The following is a 22958-nucleotide window of genomic DNA, read 5'->3' as shown; positions in this document are numbered from 1 at the left end:
TTTAATAATAAATCTTCAAATCTCCACAGGACATGACTTCAAGACTAGTGGATCACATAAATTGTAAGCAGATGTTTGCTCCCTATTCTACTATAGCATCGGAGTGATTTGTGTCTCTTTAAGTTTCTCCTGGCATGAACTAAGCTCTCACCATTTGCAACTCTAAAGTGAAGAAGCATTAACACTCGTATAGAGAGCAATTCTGTGGTCCATGCCTGCTCTCTTGTTTTCCCCTCTGTTTCCTAGATCTATGTAAATCTATGTAATTCAAAGTGTTTTGCATCCTGTCTGCATGTAGAGGTCACTTTTCTTTTCTTCACAGAAGTGTGTATCATTATTCCTATGTTGGAGAAGGGAGCACCACAAGGCTTCTCTCTTCCTCAAGATGCTTTACAAACACATGAAAGTCAGCATTAGAGACTTTTGTACCAAAATTGCATTACACTAGAGTCTCACTTATCTAAGCTTCACTTATTCAAGGTCCTGTATTATCCAAGGCAGCCGGCCTTTTAGTAATCATTGTTTTAGTAGTAAATTTTGCAATGTTTTGGTGCTAAATTCGTAAATACAGTAATTACTACATAACATTACTGTGTATTGAACTGCTTTTTCTGTCAATTTCTTGTAAAACATGATGTTTTGGTGCATAATTAGTAAAATCAGAATGTAATTTTATTTTAATAGGCTTTTTACTTAATCCCTCCCTGTTATCCAAGATTTTCACTTATCCAATGTTCTGCCGGCCCGTTTATCTTGGATAAGTGAGACTTCTTTTGTCAATCTACTCTTTTATATGAGATGTATTACATACAACAGTAACAGGATTTCCATCACTGTAGAGCAGCAGAGGTAGGGAGATCATTTTGCTGTCATCATGAGGATCGAGACCTACTGTAAATGTATCCTGGCATGATTTGCCAGGAGATGGGGACTGGGGACGGTCCAGCCTGTTCTTAAGAAGCAGCTTCACCCCCCATCTTTCCACTTGGAATTCTTCAACCCACCCTCCCACCTCCTTACACAGTATAATAGTTTTGGTTATTATGGGGCTGGGTAGGACTGTTTTTCCCCTTAATGGATTTTTTTGCCTACCTTACACTGTCATGGAGGATTGGACAATTGGCTAAAGGTGGTGTCCTAAATAGGTCTCCATGGCAGGTGTTGGGAGAGATATGGACCACTGATGCACCTTCTAGGCCAAATTAGCCTGGGTCTTACACTCTCTGACAAGCCTTCCAGTTAATTTGCTGGCCTGGGAGCAACTCTGACTTTCAGGGATTCCTCTTAGGGGCTATGATGTTTTCGCCCAACAGAGGCTGCCAGAGGTGGTTTGGGGAGACTGATAGCCCCAGCTACCTCTGTGCCAAATTGATCCCCATTCAGATTTACTTATCACAAAAACAATTAGATAAGTAAAAGTTAATAAACTTGTTCTGATTTTATCCAACCTTTTGTGTCAGATCTCTTTATTCCTTGAGTTGGGCAACAAAATTATGTTTTTACCTTTTTAAAAACCTTACCAAAGCACCTTGCATATTTTCTGTTCTGTTTTCTACCATAGGCTCATAAAGAGCACCAGCTATGCTGCATTCTATTCTGCTATCGATACCAAATATTACTACAACTCCGAGAAGGTAATTCTATGATTTCATTACAATGTTCTCTCCTCTGTTTCAAATAAATTAATCAAGTCACCTTTCTTTCTGGTAAAGAACAATGTTGCCATGCAACATTTTAATCAAACACTTAATGAAGTAAGGTTGCTGTTGAGCAATACAAATAGCTCTAGTGAATATAAAGATTTCTTACATTGACTTACATACCACTAATCAATAGCTTTCTGTATCATTTAGTACTTTGTGCATCAACATTAATGGTACTACTATACTTCTGAGAATAACACTTGTTAATTAGGGTTTTTTCCTGCCAGCTGTTTAAAACATAGTATCAAAATGTTGCTGTTTCACTGTGTAAATTGATTATTTGTTCACCATGAGTTTTTGGAATTTTGTAAAAGTTGAACAAAAAAATTCTTTAAATATCAGTTTAAACATATTTGATAAGCTTTATTCCAATAGTTCTACAAATATTTAAAATACTTTGTCTAAGTGTTGGGACTTCCTGATGTACATAGGCTTCTTCATAATAAACACAAATATCATCAAGTCAGGTCAGGTCAGAGATAGCAAAAAGCTCCGTATCACAGGCTAATCAAATAGGTCAAAAATTTCTACATGGTCTTAAAGTCACTATAATACTCATTCAAGACAAAAAAGGAGAGATAAAGGCAGAAGTACATTATATCAAATACTTTCTCGCAATGCTGTATGCATATGTATGCCAAAATGAGCCAATAGAAATGTCCCACTTCCCCTTGGCTTCACCACTGAACAGAGGGGCAGTGGGGCAAATCTGTCACTCTGCATGTCACTCTCTTGTAGTGACGCTTCTCCCATCACATGTGGGAAGCATTGCCTGAGTGGCAAGGATCTGTACTGGCTCCAGTGGAGCCAGCACAACACAGGCATATTCCCATGATTGGAGGGAAGTGTCATATGACTCTTCTACTCCAGTTGTAGGCAGGGCCTAAAGCACATTCAAAGACCTATCTTTCTGGCATACCTATTCTGCCTATTTCTGGCCAGTTTTAATCACAAATTTTATTTATTTATTTATTTATTTATTTACATCACTTTTACCCCGCCTTTCTCTCCGAGGAGACTCAAAGCGGCTTACAGTAAACAGGCAAAAATTCAATGCCTAAAAACAATGTAAAAACAACAATTCATATAAAACAATCTACAAAACAACAGTTCATATAAAACAAGTACCATTACAAAATAAAATCACATTATATAAAATTTTAAGAATGTCCAAGATTAAAATCCATTCATCCAGAATCCTCGATTCTTCATACAGGTCATGTAAAGTCCATGTTCTTATTCATTAAAAGCTTGTGTGCACAGCCATGTCTTTAAGGCTTTCCTGAAGCCTAGGAGAGTTGGTATCTGCCGTATGTTGCTGGGGAGGGTGTTCCACAGCCGAGGAGCCACCACCGAGAAGGCCCTGTCCCTCGTTCCCACCAGCCTTACCTGCGAGGCTGGTGGGACCGAGAGCAGGGCCTCCCCCGATGATCTAAGAGTTCTAGAAGGCTCATAGGGGGAAATACGTTCGGACAGGTAAGATGGGCCAGAACCATTTAGGGCTTTGTAGGTCAAAACCAGCACTTTGAATTGGGCTCAGTAGCATATCGGCAGCCAGTGGAGCTGGCTCAGCATGGGAGTAGTACGCTCCCTGTAAGCCGCTCCTGTTATTAGTCTGGCTGCCGCCTGTTGTACTAGTTGGAGCTTCCGAGCCGTCTTCAAAGGCAGCCCCACGTAGAGTGCGTTGCAGTAGTCCAAACGAGCTGTAACCAGAGCGTGGACCACCGTGACCAAGTCAGACCTCCCAAGGAACGGGCGCAGCTGGCGCACAAGGCGGAGTTGTGCAAAGGCTCCCCTGGCCACCGCCGAGACCTGGGGCTCCAGGCTCAGCGATGAATCCAGGAGAACCCCCAGACTGCGAACCTGTGTCTTCAAGGGGAGTGCGACCCCATCCAACACAGGCTGTAACCCTATTCCCTGTTCAGCCCTGCGACTGACCAGGAGGAGAATTTTTGTAGAATATTTTTAAATATGTGTATTTTATTTTAAACGTGTGTCTTGTGTTTTATTATGTATTTTGTAGAATTTTTTTTAAATATGTGTATTTTATTTTTTTTAAATTAGATGATTATGTGCTTTTAGCGATGTTGTAATCCAACACGAGCCACAAAGAGAGGTGGGTAAGAAATAATAATAATAATAATAATAATAATAATAATAATAATAATAATAATAATAATGGTAATTATATGATTTTTTTAAAAAAAATCTAGTTCCTTTCCTACTGCATTTCCATTGAAATGAAGGAGCTGATTATTGCTTCCTAGCCATTAAGAGACTAAAGAAATAACTGAAGATTGAGTAGGTGATTATAAAATTATATAATCACATTATGGCATGCTACAGTTTAGATCTCTAGTTCATAATTTCTACTTGGAATAAAAGAATGCCTAATTACCACCAAACTGTTTTAGTCCTTATAATTTAAAGGCATGCTATTTTTAAATGGCATGTTCCCAGAATGTTAATAATTTCCCATTTATGATGCTCTTGCAAACATGTAAAGAGCACTAATGGCATGAAATTGCTTGACAGGCTTAAAGCCCAATCCTCCTCGGAGTGACCTGAAATGAAAGTTTACATCAGGGAGATATTAAAAATGACTCTTCACAGCAAATTTGTTCAATTCTTGTAATAGCTAGATTTTGAAATCTGATATTATCCATCCTTATTAATTTCCCAGAGGATACAAATTTTATATGTGGGAGGCAGTTTATAGTTTCACAGCTAGCGTAAGGTAAAGGTAAAGGTTTCCCCTGATGTTAAGTCCAGTCGAGTTCGACTCTGGGGGTTGGGGCTCATCTCCATTTCTAAGCCGAAGAGCCAGCGTTATCCATAGACATCTCTAAGGTCATGTGGCTATTGATTTACTCACATTTGCATGTTTTCGAACTGCTAGGTTGGCAGGAGCTGGGGCTAACAGCGGGCGCTCATTCCACTCCCGGGATTTGAACCTGGGACCTTTTGGTCTGCAAGTTCAGCAGCTCAGCACTTTAACACACTGTGCCACCACATATGTGTGAATATGTTGTCACATATAGATTTCCTAGGTAAGGAACTCAGACATAATTTTACCAGTTCCTTCCTCTGAAACATAGCCTACAATGCCTGTTATTCATTGGCAGTCTCCTATCCAGATATTAACCAGGGATGACCTTGCTTATTGTCCAACATCAGATGGGATCTGGTGCTTTAAGACTACTGTCTTTCAAGTCTTTGTAAGTTTTTATCATTCTACAATTGCTGTAGCCATGAAATATCTGTAATTAACAGCTGTCATTTAAGAATGAAGACCTGTCTCTCCTACTAATTGTCAATAAGATTCACACTTTTCAGGAAAATCTTTTAATAATGCAATACCTTACATGCACCTGGCTTACTTTAAATGCAACTAACCAATGGCATTGTTTTATACTGGACTGTTTCACATAAATGTTTTATAATGTTTGTTTAAATACAGACACTAATTTTATATATCCAAGGAAGATTTCCCCTATAATCTGCTTATACAGTACTCTACTCTCTTTTGCTATTGTTACAATGACAGTGGTGATACTGATAATGTATCCATGAGGACGTCTCCGTTTGCTACATCCAGCCAGTAAATTTTGTAAACATGAATGTATCTTTTTGAGCACAGTTTGTAAAGAGAATTAAGATTTCCAGCCAGGCAAGCTACTGTATATGACAGGACTGAGAATAATGTGGTCCTCCAGATGTCATTTGACTGCAAGTCCCATGAGACCTGGTCAGAAGACTCAATGGTGGGAACTGCTCTGCGATGCTATCCAATAAGATCATGAAGACTGCAATATTCTTACTCTTGTTCTATACAGATCAAGTAGGGGGTGGATGTGAGTGAACAACCACGTTAATTGGGGATCTCTGAAAGCTGATGGCACTCAGATATTTATATACTCAACATATAAACTGATATTTGGTAGCTTGTGGGTTTTTCAGCAGAGGAGTGAAAAAAATAATCACTCTAGACAGATCCTAAGACAGAATTTGCTTCAGTTTATACTTACAGTCATGTGATTTAAAATTGTGTCTCAAGCAAAATTTTATTTCGAATTCTTTTTCAAAATAGAAGGCAAACTGCATACTTGGTCCAAAGCTCCTATGTGTAGACTTCAGAGTTCATAGACTCTTTAATCTCCAAAGAGTTATCTGGGTACTTTGCTCATGTATCTATTCATTTACTCCTGTGTAGAAAGTTGTGGGTTACTGTTAAATATTTGTATATAGAATTTCCAACAGAAACCCCAAAGTAACCAGCAGAAACTGTTTATAGAATCCACAGATTGGCAATAACCTTATCAACAAATGCAAGAATATGACTAAAACCAGCAAGCTTTCTGTGATATTGTGCCCCAAATACTGTTCTGTAACAAATTTTAAAAGTCAGGAGCACATTTGTGACCTAATCAAAACGATTGATTTATGATGTATGAAGCTAAACAGTGTTACTGCTTCTTTCACTATAAGTTTGTGAAATAAGAGTGACAGACTGAAGCATTTTACAAATGACATATTTATCTTGCCACCATGTCTAACCCTTACAATTAATAATTTCTGCACAGATGCTAGCTTCTCTTCAGCTACTCTGCTGGAATGATCTCTTTCACTACTAAGATTTTTTTAAAAAAAGATTTTGATAAAACTCAGAAAAGTATTTTTCTTCTGTTCACCATTTCTCTAGGGAATCAGTATTACAGAATCAGTGTTTGATGTTTTATTTTGCTCTCTGAGTCTCTCTGAGTTGTCTATTGAAATCATTTTTCAAGACAAAAAATAGAGGCTCAGAAATTGAAAATAACTGAATGAAGTGAGTATGATTTAAAAGAGAGTTTTCCACCCAAAGTTAATTTTGAGTAAATTTGTGGGTGTTGTGGAGTAAATAAAATAAATACTGTTTTCCCCCAAAAAATAAGACCTAGTAGAGGCGGGAAAGGCATACGCTTTTCCCGCCTCCTCACTCACCCCATGCACGCCTTTCCTGCCTCTTAACCCCTGTTTGTGTTTCTTCTTTCTCACTGAGCTTCCCACCCCCTTGTTTTGGCAGTTCCTTTCTGTACTACAAGAAAGTACAAGTAAGGAATCATGAAAACATAAGACATCCCCTGAAAATAAGACCTAGCACACCTTTGGGAGCAAAAATTAATGTAAGACACTGTCTTATTTTTGGGGAAACATGGTATGGCTGCAGCTCCATGCTCAATGCAAATAACTTTGCTGAGCATATATCTAGCTTGATGCCTAGTTTCTTGATCCTTTCCCTTTCTTGGCTCAGAATAACCCTATCAACTGTTGCTTATCTCTATGTGCACCATGGCTTTTGCTTGTTCTTGCTGATTTCACTAGCAGTACTCACCCCCGACTGAGAGTGGTCTGCTCCATCAGTAATAGAGGATGAGGAGAAGGATCATGAGGTAACTGATCTACCCCCATCTGACATATCTCTCCAAGGCCTTGTTCATGTCCTGGAAATTTTCCTGAAAGTTGCTCTGTGAGTTTCAACAGCAATATCCAGAAAGGCTCACCTCCTTGCCCATCAGGAGAGATATTCATTGGAAGGCAAACAATACTATATCCCAGTTGACGAAATCCTCACTAAGTAAAATACCAGAGCCTGCAGCTAACAGGCCTTTTCTTAAATCACAGGAGATTGAGGCAGAGCCTGTGTTCTCAGGATGGTTGGCTTCAGATAAGTCACTCCAGAGAGTGCAGAATCTAAAGTGGAGCCAGTCTCCCAAAGACCCAGGCAATAGCAACATTTAAAAGAACCAGCTTAGATATTATAGCAAATGCCTTCTATAGTGACAGACACTTGACAGCAACCACTTGATCTAGAACAAGTGTGACTATATAAGACACTGACTTCTGTGGAAAAAATTGCTGAAGGTAACATACCAATGACCATCTCTGGAAATTCCTGGTGCATTTAGCTTTCATTTGCCAGTTATTTCACATTGGCTTGATAACAAACATAATCTCTGGGTTCCTTGCCTGATTTTCTATTTGATAGGACCTGATCTACTAGCCACCTCATCAGACAGGGTGATTTTAGCATCCTAGGATGCTTCCACTCAGTCTGGAGGACTGATGAGCTTGCTGCCCACCAGACGATAATAACTTTATTCTTATATTCTGCCACCATCTCCCCACAGGGACTCGGGGTGGCATACACATGGCATAAAAGTGCCTAAAAACAGAGCATAAAATAAAACACAGTATAAAATGCAATTTGATAAAACAATAAGCATATAAAAAAACAACAACCTAAAACTCAATTAAAAATGGCATTCATCTGGTGGTAAGCTACTGTAGATATGGCCAGGCTGTAAACAATAGGCAAGGGAATGGGATAAGTGCAAAGGTGCAACCATGGGACAAAGGCATGGAATGTAGTGCAATATTGCAAACAACTGCATAAAACAACTAGGGGCTAGATATTCTAAAAAGCTTGTTTAAACATCCAGGTCTTCAGAACTTCCTGTGGAAGCCCCTCACCCAACCAGGGTGAAAGCATTACCAGGCACTTCCTGGCAACATGAGAGGCATGTGATAGAGAAAGCTTTCTGGAAAGGGAGCTGTATGCAGGGTGACAGATTTGCCCTGCTGCTCTCTCTTTCCTCTCCAGAAGCGTGGCGAAGTGGGATTCTTCACCAGGGCTTTATGATGAGTTCATAAATCATCTTTTGTTTCTAGTATTCTGAACTACTTTATTTGTTGACTCAGTGTGAGCCTTGACGTTGACTTGAATTCTTAAACCTGAGCTTGGATACTCCCACTTCTTTTTTCTTCTCCTTCTGCAGATCTCCTGATCCAATGGAGACTATCTGATAACATGGCTGGCACTTGCCAACTGGAAATAGGTCAAATCTGTTTTGAACATTGTATTACATATTTTCTGTCAAGATTGATTCCAGAGGTTATGCCCTAGGGCAAGTACAACTGTTACACCTTTTCCCCAAGAAGATAGTCTCGACAATTATTCATGTGCTGTTTTGGCTGTTATGTTGACAACATTCACACAGGTTGAAAGTAGGTTATTATGACAAGTCAGAAGCACTTCCCCCACCAAAAAAATCATAAAGAGTCATGACTGTGACTTAGTTTAGGAAAACAAAGGTGGAGCTCACAATAAATAATCCATTGATTGATAGTCTGTGATTTTTTGAGCCACTCCTTGTTGCAGAATTGCTAAGAAGGGGTCGTTCTTCTCTGCTGAAGAACAGAACTGTTATTTGACTTATTCAACCAAAAATAGCTTGCTTCCCTCAGGTGTCACTGAGAATGATATTTTACTGTCAGTGTTCATTGGGCAAACTAGTCATTTTCTTTATGTGGGAAGGACAATGGGGCACCATCTTGTCTTTCATCTCAAGGAACACATTGTTTTGGGTTGGCTCAGTTACTGATTCTCAATAGAAACACCTGTTCTGAGTATGTCAGCCTGCTGTCTTCAATTTTTTCTATGCAGCAAGGCTAAGAAATCTTTTTCCTTTAGTGAATTTGCATTCTACAAATCTCCTTCCTCACATGCATTTCTTTTTCCAGTTAGATGAAATTTTCTTTTATTGATACCTTTATGCAACCAACACAAAATAGCAGAGATAATGACAAAATGATCTGAATTGCTATTTAGCTTTGTTTTTGATTACTTTGGAGATTGAAGTATTCTGGCTACAAAATGCCTTACACTTCTGTATGCAGTTGAATGCCAAGCAACATATTTGATCAGCAGGTTGCATATTCAGGTCTCAGCCTTGTAATTTAAAATTCACAAAACTATTAATTAGGATTTGAAAGAATGTAGCAATGCATGCTGTTGGTACCAGTTACCCAGAAAGTTTATTTTTGTCATCTAGAGTATAATACTCTAAAGTATGCAAATCCCAAGGATTTACTTCAGTCCGCCCTTCTCTTAACATCTGTGACCCCCAAAAACACTCTTAAATATATAACAATAAATCTTTCGACATCGGCTAATCTATGCAATCAGTAGATTCATTCTCCAGGCCATCCTTTGTCTTTTATGCAAGTAGGAAATCAATTTAATCTCCCTGGATAAATGTGTGTATCTCTGTAAACTTAGGTACTTAATTAATTCTAGCCAATAGGGAGATGGCTCCATTTCCCTACCCTATTTTCATTTACCAAAGAAACAGATTTAATTATTGCCATCTACTCACCAGTGAATTGGGAAATAATTGGGTGGGTGGGAAGGGGAGGGAATGAGAGAGTATAAGATTTATGCTAGAATATGAAAAGAGAAGGGAAAACATGATAGCTTGAGCTAATAAGTTTTAATGAGTTAAAGATGTAATATTTGTGTTGCATGTTATGCCATTCTAAAGAAGGTTTTCCTGTAACAGGATTTCACAACTTGCAATCCATACAGTCAAATTGAGCCCACCAGCTCCACAACATTGCAGGTTTGGGTGTATGTACGATTACTCTTTTCTTTGTGATTTTGTGTTGTGATTATTCTTGACAAATAGATCAGTATAAGGAAAGAAATATCATGTACCAGTTCATACTAGAGAAGAACTAGTCGGATAACAACCATCTGATACAATTTCATTGTGTATACTAGAAGCCACAGTATTGCGGGGAAACAACCCCCATTGTCCTATTAAAATCATCCTATTAGCCCTTGCTGATCATGCTAGCTTAATTTTACTATTGATAGGCCACATGTATACTGGTCTGCATATTCTGGCTTTGTGCTCTCTTCTTTCCATCAGTCACAGGTAGTTTCAGGAATAGACTTCCCCTGTTTCAATTCATTTTACACCAGCCATTAGAGTCAAATACATCTGTCAACTGCACCCATGTATGCAGCAATTAGTGTTTATAACAATATGTCAACATAAAGAAAACTGTGAACATTGTCACCATACTATAGCATTCTCATTCTTTCTCAGTTATTATCTCCTATATATTTATGAAGAATTCATAGGTATCAATGATGTTGAGGTTACATGGGAATTCATTTAGTGGTTTGCAGCTACTGCTCCTCATACATTGCTTGTTTTGTAAAGAAGCATTAGTGGAGCTGCATTGGTGACCCATTGCCTAGCTCTAAGGTGCTGGTTGTTATTTTTTAAATTCTCTTTGATGCACACATTTTCTTAAATCTGCAGCATCTACACTTTCTTTCAGTTCTTCATCACATTATCAACAATTAGTGAAAATTGATAGCTTGTCGTTGGAGCTTTCAGTGTGCACAGGCAAAGTCTTAAATAGTTTCCTCTAGTTTGCAGCTGTTTTATCTCTTAAAGTATTGACAAGACATCCTAAATGCTCTTAACCACTGTCCTTGGGATCCATCCATTCAATGTGCGTAAACAGGTTTGAGAGAAAAGTAGAGAAATTTTGTGATGTCGCAAACATGCATATGCTAATGTATTTCTTTAAAACATAAACTGCTTTTATAGTGAAATAAACGTCTGTTCCATGGGATAATGCAGACAATATGGTTATATTTTAAAGCCCATATTTGTTTAAATGAAGTTTTTGCCATCTGTTCTGATCCCAGTTTTGAATGCAATAGAACAGATTTCCCTATTACTGCCATAAAAGAAAGATATAGATGATTTAAATACAGCTGTATGTGAGGGTGCAAAACTGCACAAATTACTCATAGTTAAGAATGGGGGTGAGACAATAGGAAGTGAGATAAATCTACCCCTGGGAAGGGAAATTGATTCCTGTAAGTGTTATCATGAGAAAATGGTGTTTCCACGGACGCTTTATCACCAATCCTTGTTTCAATAACCCACCAAATTTTCAAAATTCTATTATTCTCTCTGGTCTTCTTCATTCATCCTTCAAAATTTGAATCTCTATCTCCAACAATGCAACACTCTAACAACAACTCTAACAGAGGAGCTTGTTTTGGTTTTTTTTTTTTTTTACTCTTTCAGCTACCCCACCCTGGCTGTAACTTACTCAATGCTGGCCAGGTGACTATATCATTAATGCTTGCTGCTGGGGTAGTCCTAATCCTTATAATTACTTATTGTCACCTTAGAAATGATAGAATGTTAAAAAAAAGCTCTGTCACAAACCTAAAGAATCTTATCTTTTCATAACTTGGGGACTGCATGTATGTGTTTTATATAGACTATAATTATCGAACTTTCTACCTTCAAGAACCTGTTTTTCAAAAGCCTGGGGCTTTGAAAGGTTTTTGGTCAACACTTAACTTAAAGGGAATAATGTCCAAGATACTTGTTTTCTCTGTCCCACTACCTGATATTTACTTGCACAGCTAATATATTCTTTTGTAAGCATGATCTGTTATAACTTTATATCTGGGTTAAAAAGTTCCTATGTTTAAGTTTAGTTTCTCAAACCACATTTGCAGCCAGCAAGTCAGCATAGCCACTGAGGAATTTCGGGAATTGTGTTGCAAAAAAAGCTCTCCTGAGGTTATTTTTGCACCATAGATTCATATTTCTATATATCATATTTGTCATATTTCTGTTTGAATCTGCATTTTAAAGAAAGAACACAAACCATTGTATATGAGTAATATTAAATATTTATTTCAAGCAAACTTCTCTTGGCTGATACATTTTTAAATTTGCTTTCTCCTAAAATGCACAGCAGAAGTGAACCTTCAGTCAAAGTTTGCATTTTTAAACAAGTTTTATAACATACTAGCTTGGGAACATGGCAGTGCCCGGGTTATTAGAAGATGGTATTGCTTGTTTTGGGATGTTAGGTAATATCACTTAAGATTGGTCCAGATCCATCATCGGCTGGGTTTAGTGCTCTCTGAATAAGGGAAAACTGCAACTCCAAGATTCCCAGGGCAATCATTCCCAATCCCTGTCTGTATGCACAGTTGGACATGTTGGGTCTGTGTGCCAAGTTTGGTCCAAATCCAAAATTGGCTGGATTCAGTGTTTTCTGGATGCAAGTGAACTATAACTCCCAAAACCAAGGTCAGTTCCCAGAAATGCCCTGCAGTATGTTCAGTTGGTCATGGAGCTTCTCTGTACCAAGTTTGGTCCCAGTCCATTGTTGGTGGGGGTCACTGTTTCTCTGGATGCAATATCAAGGTCAATTCTCCACAAACATCTCTAGTATGTTCTGTTGGTCATGGGGAGTATGTGTGCCAAGTTTGGTCCAGGTCTGTTATTTGTGTGGGTTGCAGTGGTCTGTGGAAATTGGAGCTGAATTAGGTGAAGGTATTAAAAATACCATCATTCATGGTTCATCCTCCCCTAAACCACACCAGAATGTTAAGTGGGTCATGGGGGTCTGTGTACCAAGTTTGTCCCATGTCTGTCATTTGTGAGGGTTGCAGTGGCCTGTGGAAGTGAATGAAGGTACTACATCATCCGTGGCAAGTTTGGTCCAAATCCATTGTTGGTTTATTATTAATTATTAATTTGCCATATTTATATCCCAGCCTTCTAACTCCGAAGGAGACTCAGAGCGGTTGGGTTCACAGTGCTCTCTGGATGTAGGTGAACTACAAATGGGGGGTTCTGTGTGCCAAATGTGGTCCAGGTCCATTGTCTGTTGGGGTCACAGTGCTGTGTCTTGATGCAGGGTGAACTTCAAATTCCATCAAGTTGAGTCAGTCCCCCAAAACCCCTCCAGTATGTTCAGTTTCTGATCATTTCCTCTCTGTGCACCATAGGAACAGGTAGGAAAGGGTTAAGGGAGAGGCAGTGGGTGGATTCATGCAAATTCCACACCAATGGAGAGATAAAGGAACACTGGGAGGTGTCTTTGGTGGAGGAAAAGCAGACAATCTAGGATGAAATTGTCCCCGAATGAAATACTTCACTTGGGTGGGGGGGGCAGTATGGTGTTTTGAAGGACATTGGCAGGGCTCTTGGCCATATTCATGGTGCTTGCTATAACTTGCAATGTCACTGGAGGGAGTGCCTTTGGTGGCTTCTCAGCACTGGGAATTGTAGGTGTTTGTGAAAGCAGGAGTCTGTCTGTGCAAGTGGACACCTCCGCCACATACACACACACAAACATATTTTCACTTTTATTATGTGTATAGATAGATTTTGAACTAAGAACCAACATCATCTGGAAAAGTGCAAAATTAGTCCAGGAAATTTGGATCAGTTAGAAATCACAGTTTCTCTTGTAGTTGTAGTTTGTATCTTTATCTACAGGACTAGGAATCTTACACAAGGGCTTTTTGAGATTGTGCACATTTAGCATAATACGGTATTTAAAAATATAAAGGGGTAGAATCAGCTAACACAATCCTTTTGTTAAAGATGTAAATTTTTACAGAATGACTTTTTTCTCAAACTAAGGGTGGATCTACAACGTGAATATGGTTTGACATGACTTTTACTGCCATGATTCAACGATATGGAAGCACAGGAGCTGTATTTTACATAGTCTTTAGTCTTTTCTACCAGTGCTTTTGCCTCACCAAACCTCAGTTCCAATAAGTCAAACTACATTCATTCTATAGTGTAGATGTAGCTTAAATATTCACAAAAAGGCTCATAGAAATCAAGCAATTTCCTGTTGCACAAACTTTGCTTTATGCATAACTTTATTTAAAAATATTAATAAATGAGTTTTGTTTTTAAACTTGGGTCCCAATTATATAATAAAAAGAGAATGTAAACAAATAAACATGCTTGGTTCCATCCAGCCACTGTGGCAAAGAAACACGTTTGAGGCAACAAAATATGTGCTGGACAGTGTGAAAGCAAAGTAAAACTAGAACATTGACATGCTACAGTAAACAAAGAAAAATCACCTTTGAAATGTTTGAAGCACAAAGTTGTGGCAAGGAATAACATTTAAGTCACAAAGTGAAGAGGCAGAAACATGATTTTCTTCATACTGTACTCATTCCAGCCTCCCTCCCTCCCTCCCTCTCTTGCTCTCTCTCCCTCTCTCTCTTCTTGAAGCTGGAATAAAACCACACAAAGTAAACTACAGTATAGTACCTGTAATCCAAAGTTACTCAAAGTGTACAGCAATCTCCCAAAGCAAACAAGAGGAAAGCAGGCAGAGATCTAAACTGAACAAGACCACAAGGCAGGAGGCACATAGGCAGGAGGCACAGAGGCTGCTCCCTTTTTCACAAGCGATCCCTCTGTCACAAGCATGCCTGGTGCTAGCTCGTACATCAAAACCCTGATCTCATGTAAAAACTAAACCCAGGACAAGCAAAGGCTTGTAAGTTGAAAAGCTCATTAGTAGGGGCACTCGTAAGCAGAGGTTCCACTGTACAGGTATTCCAAAATCCGCCTTCCCCCGAAGAGATCCAAAATACAAAACACTTCTGTTACCAAAGACTATGTAACCTATATTCTTTCTACCCTTACTCACTATACATGCTCACTTACCACATGCATATAATTTATTATCTATTTATTCCATAAAGATCTCTTTTGTTCCTGTAGTCATTTCTATAGTCAGTGAATCAGTGTCTTTATTCTATTTCCTGACATTCATTTCTTGATTTACATTCATCCATCCCTTTGCCAAAAAAGGGTGGTATGTGCCAGCACTAAATCCTGGGGAACATTTTCATCTCTCCTAGGCTTCATATAACATTCCTATTCTAAGGTATCTCAGACTTATTAATAATAATGTGCTTGTGATATATGTTTCACCCATTAATGTATTGGTATTCAACTGATTGCACAAAATCTTGTGAGCAGGAGTCACTTGTTCAAATTAGGGATCTTAAAAATCCAGTCTTCTAAGTCTTATACCAACTTTGTTGGTCATTGTAACTGTAACTTTGTGAATCCAATGTAGTTACATAGAATCTGTATGTTTATATGTCTAATGTTATTTTTGTGTTTCTGTAAAACTTATCTACCTCTCACATTGACATTGTAAAAACAAAGAACCTATGCTTATTAGTTATTGAAAAGTTATTCATAACAGAGCTGTTCCAAGTGATCAGAGGGTTGTTAAATCCTGTCCCACAAGATGGGATCCCTGACCACTCAGCAGCTTGCTGTGAAGCATTTGCTCGGTTCTTTGTGGATAAAGTCGCTCTGATCAATGCCGAACTGAACACCACTTTAACTGCAATTTGTGGGGATGCAATGCGAGCATCTGCTTGTTCTGTTTTTATTGATTCATTTCAATTGGTGCAACCCAAAGATGTGGACAAGATCCTTGGAGAAGCAAGGGCGACCACATGCATGGTTGACCCTTGCCCATCCTGGCTGATAAAGTAAGCCATAGGGGGTTTGGCAGAATGAGTGAAAGTGGTGATCAATTCCTCCTTACAAGGTCAAGATTCCAGCAGGAAGCCATCATAAAACGGTTGTTGAAAAAAACCCATCTCTTGACCCCGCTCAATTGAACAACTTTTGGCCAGTTTCCAACCTGCCCTTTTTGGGCAAAGTCTTAGAACATGTGGTGTTCTTGGATGAAACAGATTATCAGATCCATTTTAGTCTGGCTTCAGACCAGGTCACGGAACGGAGACAGCCTTAGTCTCCTTAGTGGATGATCTACACAGGGAACTTGTCAGAGGGGGTGTGTCCCTGTTGGTTCTCTTGGACGTCTTAGCAGCCTTAAATACTATAGACTATGGTATCCTTCTCACAGTGCCTCACAGGAACGGGACTGGGAGGTACTGTTCTGCAGTGGCTCCAGTCCTTCCAGGAGGGTCGCTCCCAGAAGATGTTTCTGGATGACACCTGCTCAGCCCCGCAGCCATTGCCCTGTGTAGTCCTGCAGGGCAAAGTATTGTCCCCCATGTTGTTTAACATCTACATGAAGCTTCTGGGAGAGATCATCTGGAGTTCTGGAGTTCGATGCCATCTGTACACAGATTATGTCCAACTCTATCACTCCTTTCCACCTGCTGCTAAGGAGGCTGTCCCAATCCTGAACTGATGCCTAGCAGCTGTAACAGTCTGGATGAGGGTGAACACATTGAAATTGAATCCAGACAAGACAGAGGTACTCCTGGTCAGTCGAAAGGCTGAATCTTGGCTTTAGAACCAGTTGTTAGGAGACTAACTACAATGCAATAGACAGCTGGGAATTAATGTGACTGTAACTGTAATGGCTCATGGACTTGGATTACGGACTATGTGGTTGTTTTAATTGCTGTTTTAAACCTTTTTAAAATTGAATTTATATGTTTTTGTTTAATGATTTACTGTTTACTATGTTTATAATTTATTGTGTTTATGCTTCGAATTGTGTCAAGATGTAAACCACTCTGAGTCCCCCTTGGGGTGAGAAGGGCGGGATACAAATACGATAAATAATAATAATAAAAATAATAATGAGATTATCTCATATCTGAAATGCTTGGAACCAGAAGTGTTTTAATTTTCAATTATTATTTTTTATTTTGGAATACCCTATATTTACATGGGCATACACAATGAGATATCATGCAGATACAACCCAAGTAAATACAAAATTCATTTATATTTCATATACATCTTATACACATATTCTGAAGATAATTTTATAAAATATTTCTGATACTGTTATGGATAAAATTGCTTGTGTACCATCAGAAAGCAAGGGTTTCACTATTACAGTCACCGATGTAGAGATTTTTGGGTTTTGGGGTATTTCAGATTTGGGAAATTCCAAATAAGGGATGTTCAACTTCATAGCTTGCATGGGAAACAGCTCCAGAATTATGTATTATGGTAGATCTCTGGAACAATATACAAGTATTATTTGTGCTAATTTTGACCTATCATGAATTTGATTTCCTTCTTTAAGATGACAGGGTTTTATCTGTGATAGCAGTAACAATATGGGATCCCCCACCCCCCCAGGTTGCTGTACTTTTTACTAGTTTTTAGGTCAAAAGCTTTGTTTTTGAATGTTTTGACATGCTGGCCCTGTTATTTTTAATAAATGAATGCTATATCTATAAATATCAATTTATATTTTTCATCTTTAATCTTTGCTTTTGTTTTTCTTTTTTTTAAAGCATTACTTTTCATACATCTTGTAAACTGTATTAGATATTTTAATCAAAAACAGGACTTGGATTTTATAACATTTAAAGAAATAAATGCAGAGCTTCTGAATTCACACTGATGGTGGGACTTGGTAAACTTAATAAATATTTTAAAAATATATAATTTCATACTAACTGCTACAGGGAAAAGTATACTTGTGAATTCTTTGTACTCTTAACAAGGTTTAATAGCAGCAATGTGTTTTTGATTTTACTGGAGACATCATATATCCTTGAGGGAATGCAGAAAGTGTAGAAATTTCTGACAGCTTCATCGCCAGTTATAGCCTCTAGAGCCTAAAAACTCTGTCCAGAAGTCTCTGTTATAGAATATATTAGCATAATATTTTCTTTTCCTTTGAAGCCTACGCAAAAGTCTTGCTAACTATGAAAGGAATGGAGTGTTCAAAATATGGAGACAGATATATACTCCCAATCCTGATCTCAAAATTTTTGGACAGCAATTAGGCAGAAATAATTGCTTCTTCATGCCAGAGATCCATAGTTGTTGTTGCTGCTGCTGCTGCTGCTATTGGAGCAATACAATTTCAGTTTAAAGAAAATGAATGTCCACCTTATTGTCAAGGTTGCTTTGTTCCTAGATAAAATTATTGTGAGATAAAATAATGACTGGCAATTATACAGAAATAGCAACAAAGATGTATTATTGCAATACAGGTAATGAATGATGTCTTATTGTCACATTGTGGAGAAAGACAAACTCTCCTCATACTGGCATATATAGGACAGTTTTAGCATTGCAGCTCCTCATACACAGTACACACAAGTGAAGGCTAAATATTTTTATTGCTGCATGCCTACAAGATGTTTCCAAACTATAGTGAAACACTCTGCTAGTCTAAACTAATACTTATATGTAATGGCAGAACACACCACATGTGTTTTGATCTACAAGATATCAGACATGTGCACGGATTCATTTTAGGCAGTACCTTCAGCCATTCGGCTCAAAAAGGTAAGGCCCCTCCTGATCTGAAAACCTGACCAATAAGAAAGCAAGCTGGAACCAATCTCTGCTCCTTCTCCCTTATTCGACATCACAGTTGAATCGTTTTCATTTTCCTTTATTTTCCTGATTCTTTTTATTTAGTGGGACTGACTGAGAGTTGGGGACCTGAGGGATGGTGGGTGGGTGGGGTGCGTGTGCGGACTTTTGGGGGCTTGAAAAGTCACTCTTTCAGCTTTTTTCTCCTTCCCTTCCTCTCATTCAGAAAATACTTCTAAAATATAATAATTATTATTAATAATAGTAATCCCAGCAAACAAAAAGAGAAGCCTACTTCTTCTCCAGAGTAGAAAGCAGAAACAGCTTTAAGGAAGCAAAACCAGCAAGTAGAAAGGAGATTTCAGGAAGGCAGTAGAGAAAACAGAGGGGATTTTAAGGTAATCCAGGGAGAATAACTCCAATGAGCTAGAGGTCATTACTCTTCATTCCCTAGGCCTCCTTAAAATGCCTTGGTGTTGAGAGAAAGCATATGCACAGGCCTCTCCTCTCGAGTAGAAACAGCTTTAAGAAGCATTAATCCCTGCCTCCTCTACAAACAGTAGGTAAAGGATCCAGAAAGAATGGTCTCTTAACTCTGATGCTTTTTTAAATCCAGGTCTTAATGAAGGATGTGAAAGGGAAGCCTGTGAGAAGTCCCCCTTATAATGGGCTGGATAGAATTTTTCAGATGCAGAATGAAAACGCCTATTTGGCAGCATGCTAGTTTTCAGGAGGCACTTGAAAATGGATTTTTTTTGGTGGGGGGGGGGGGCTTCCTGTATCTGGCAAACAGAAACAGATCAAAATTCTCCCAAAATACATAAGTCTACAAGATAGCCATCATGATATAGTTTACAGTTTACTGAGGAATTTTCTGACAGAGTGCTCTAGTACAAAAGAACATGTATCTCACCAAATTCCATTCTACAGAGTCATGGCAGTTAAAAAGGAAATGAGATTCTTGAGTAGAAGGAAAAGACTGCTGTTATTGGAATAATGAAAGACTCAAAAAAGAAGATATATGTAAAAATTATGCAATCGTATTACTTTACTTACTTAGGCAATCCCTTGTAGTTCGAGGATGATGGTCTTCCAGCTTTGAGGTCCTGTGGGTGGGTTCTTAAGTGGCTGAAGAGACCTATTCTTGATCTGTATGTTCTCCCGCAGTGATGACATCGGTTTCCAGGTGGAAGGCGGGTCTCGATCAGGGTTGGCTTGACGGGCCTTCCTCTTGGCACGTTTCTCCCTTAAGCTCTCCATTTGTGCCTCTTCGAACTCTGCAGCACTGCTGGTCACAGCTGACCTTCAATTAGAGTGCTCAAGGGCCAGGGCTTCCCAGCTCTCAGTGTCTATGCCACAGTTTTTAAGGTTAGCTTTAAGCCCATCTTTAAAACTCTTTTCCTGCCCACCAACATTACGTTTCCCGTTCTTAAGTTGGGAGTAGAGTAACTGCTTTGGGAGATGGTGATCGGCATTCGGACAAGGTGGCCAGTCCAGCGGAGTTGATGGTGTAGGAGCATCGCTTCAATGCCTGTGGTCTTTGCTTCCTCAAGCACGCTGGCATTTGTCCACCTGTCTTCCCAAGAGATTTGCAGGATTTTTCTGAGGCAACGCTGATGGAAATGCTCCAGGAGTTTGGTGTGACATCTGTAGACCATCCACGTTTAGCAGGTGTAGAGCAGGGTTGGGAGGACAATGGCTTTATAAACGAGCACCTTGGCATCTCTACGGATGTCCAGATCATCAAACACTCTCTGCTTCATTCGGAAAAATGCCGCATTCACAGAGCTCAGGCGGTGTTGTATTTCAGTGTCAATGTTGACTTTTGTGGAGAGGTGGCTGCCAAGGTAGCGGAAATGGTCAACATTTTCTAATGTAACACCATTAAGCTGTATTCCTGGCATTGCAGAGGGGTTAGCTGGTGCCTGTTGGAAGAGCACTTTGGTTTTCTCGATGTTCAATGAGAGGCCGAGCTTCTCGTATGCTTCTGCAAAGGTGTTTAGAGTAGCTTGTAGGTCTTCTTCTGAGTGCGCACAGACTATGTTGTCATCGGCATATTGGAGTTCTATAATTGATGTTATGGTGACCTTGGTTTTGGCTTTCTGCTGAGGTTAAATAGCTTGCCATCTGTCTAATAGATGATTTCCACTCTGGTGGGAAGCTTCCCATCAACAAGGTGAAGTATCATAGCGATGAAGATGTAAAATAATGTGGGGCAATAACACATCCCTGCTTGACACCTGATTCCACCTTAAATGGGTCACTTTGGGAGCCATTGCTGTCCAAGACTGTTGCCATCATGTCATCATGGAGGAGCCACAGGATGTTCACAAATTTGTCAGGGCACCCGATTTTTTTGGAGGATGGTCCAGACAGCACTGCAATTCACTGTGTCGAATGCCTTTGCAAGGTCAATGAATGCCATGTACAGAGGTTGATTTTGTCCCCTGCATTTTTCTTGGAGCTGTCATGCAGTGAAGATATAATCGTATTATGCTTATTTCAAAAGTCAATACCTTAATCCTATGCTTCTACCACTATATCAGAATGGTCATAAGCCATGAAAAGATGAAAAGCATATGGCAATGGTTATAAATTAGTCATTTTTGAGCAGATACTGTGAAAATGCATAATATCTCTTTGTCAGCTCACCACAGCCGCTCCTGAATGAACACACAAGACTCTCTGTGATATCACCAGAAACTTTTACTGTAGGAAACATGAACATCAGAAAAGCCAAGAATGGGATACTACGGCCAACCCTCCTTTATATACCCTCCCCCTCATTTGAACAGTCTCTTCCCGCTCAGTAAAACCCCGCGCAAATTCCCCGCCAAGTCCAGCAGCCGTTTCTTCTCCAAGTCCTGAGCCGCAGGTGTCTTATCAATGTCAGTGACCCTGAAACTCAGAGCCACATCCAGGCTCTAGTAGCAGGGTTCTGACATGGCGTCCTCCTCCCCTTCATCCTGGAAGGAAAAGATTAAACACAACTATTGTTCTCCGCTGTCCAGAGTTCCTTTATACTTTTTTAACAGGCTGCAATGGAATACCGGGTGTACCTTTCCTAGGTCCTTGGGTAGCCTCAGCTCATAGGTCACTTCGTTTATTCTTTTTGCTACCCTGAATGGTCCTATATAGCGTGGAGCCAATTTCTTGGATGGGAATCCCAATTTTAGGTTTTTTGTGCTCAGCCAAACCAGATCTCCTTCGCCCAATTTGTCCCCCTCTCGGCGCCTACGATCCGCAAAGAGCTTGTACTTCTTTTGTGTTTCCCGCAATGCCTCTACCACGGTTTGCCACCCTTGCTTGATTTTGGCCGGCCATTCCTCGTCGGTCTGGCCCTCCCCTTCCTTCCACTCGGGTAGCCTGGGGAAAGGTGCCACCTCCTGTCCGTATACTATTTCGAATGGGGCACGACCTGTGGCCGAATGTACGGCCCCGTTAAAAGCCATCTCAGCAAACGGTAGAAGGTCCGCCCAATCATCCTGTCTATAATTGGTGTACATCCTTAAGAATTGGCACAGTGTCTGTTGGGTACGTTCGACCCCCCCGTTGGTCGCGGGATGAAAGGCCGAGCTCAGGTTCCTTTCTGCTCCTAACAGCTGTAAGAATTTTCCCCAAAATTTAGCAGTAAATTGGACTCCCCGGTCGCTAATTATTTTGTCGGGACACCCATGTAGGCGATATACATGCTTCACATACAAATCAGCAAGTTTTTCAGCTGAAGGGAGTTTTGGCAGGGCCACAAAGTGTGCCTGTTTTGAGAATAGGTCCAATATTGTCCAAATGTATCTGTGGCCTCTGCTGGGGGGTAGTTCGCCTACAAAATCCATGGCTACGCATTCCCATGGCCTCATGGGCTCCACCACCTTCTGCAATAGCCCCTGGGGCTTCCCCGGTGGTGTTTTTCCCTCTGCACATAATTCACACTGCGTGACGTACCCCCTGGCGTCTTTCCTCATTCCGGGCCACCAGCATTGTTTGGCCAACAGTTTAATAGTCCTGGTGGGGCCTAGATGACCCGCACCTTTGTTATCATGGTACTTCCTTAACATTTCTCGTCTTAAACATTCAGGGATATACAATTTCTTATTTACAAACACCAAATCCCCACACAATTCTCCCTTTTCTTTGTTAGTTTGTAACCATTTGTCCATTCCATACGCTCGCTTCAACTCTTCCTCCCATATTTCTCCTCCCCCCGTGGAAATGGCAGTACGTTTGTTTTCTTTGGCCGCTTGTGCTCGAGTTAGTACTGCCAGGCCCCATTGCTTATCTA

General features: G+C 39.8%; 1 protein-coding gene across 23 annotated transcripts in view; it reads left to right on the top strand.

The window, feature by feature from the left end:
* Positions 1 to 22958, top strand: part of mgat4c (MGAT4 family member C) — a 432147-nt gene that overhangs the window by 115518 nt on the left and 293671 nt on the right. For 3 of the 23 annotated variants that reach the window (XM_062982760.1, XM_062982778.1, XM_062982762.1), the window contains one exon: positions 1562 to 1634. The exons of the other annotated variants lie outside the window; for them this stretch is intronic. The gene's annotated coding sequence lies outside the window, so the exon portion shown is untranslated. The remainder of the gene's footprint in view (positions 1 to 1561; positions 1635 to 22958) is intronic. 23 annotated transcript variants of the gene reach the window in all.

The sequence above is a fragment of the Anolis carolinensis genome, chromosome 5, assembly GCF_035594765.1.
Source record: "Anolis carolinensis isolate JA03-04 chromosome 5, rAnoCar3.1.pri, whole genome shotgun sequence".
NCBI lineage: Eukaryota > Metazoa > Chordata > Lepidosauria > Squamata > Dactyloidae > Anolis > Anolis carolinensis.
This window is presented reverse-complemented; position numbering and strand designations above follow the sequence as displayed.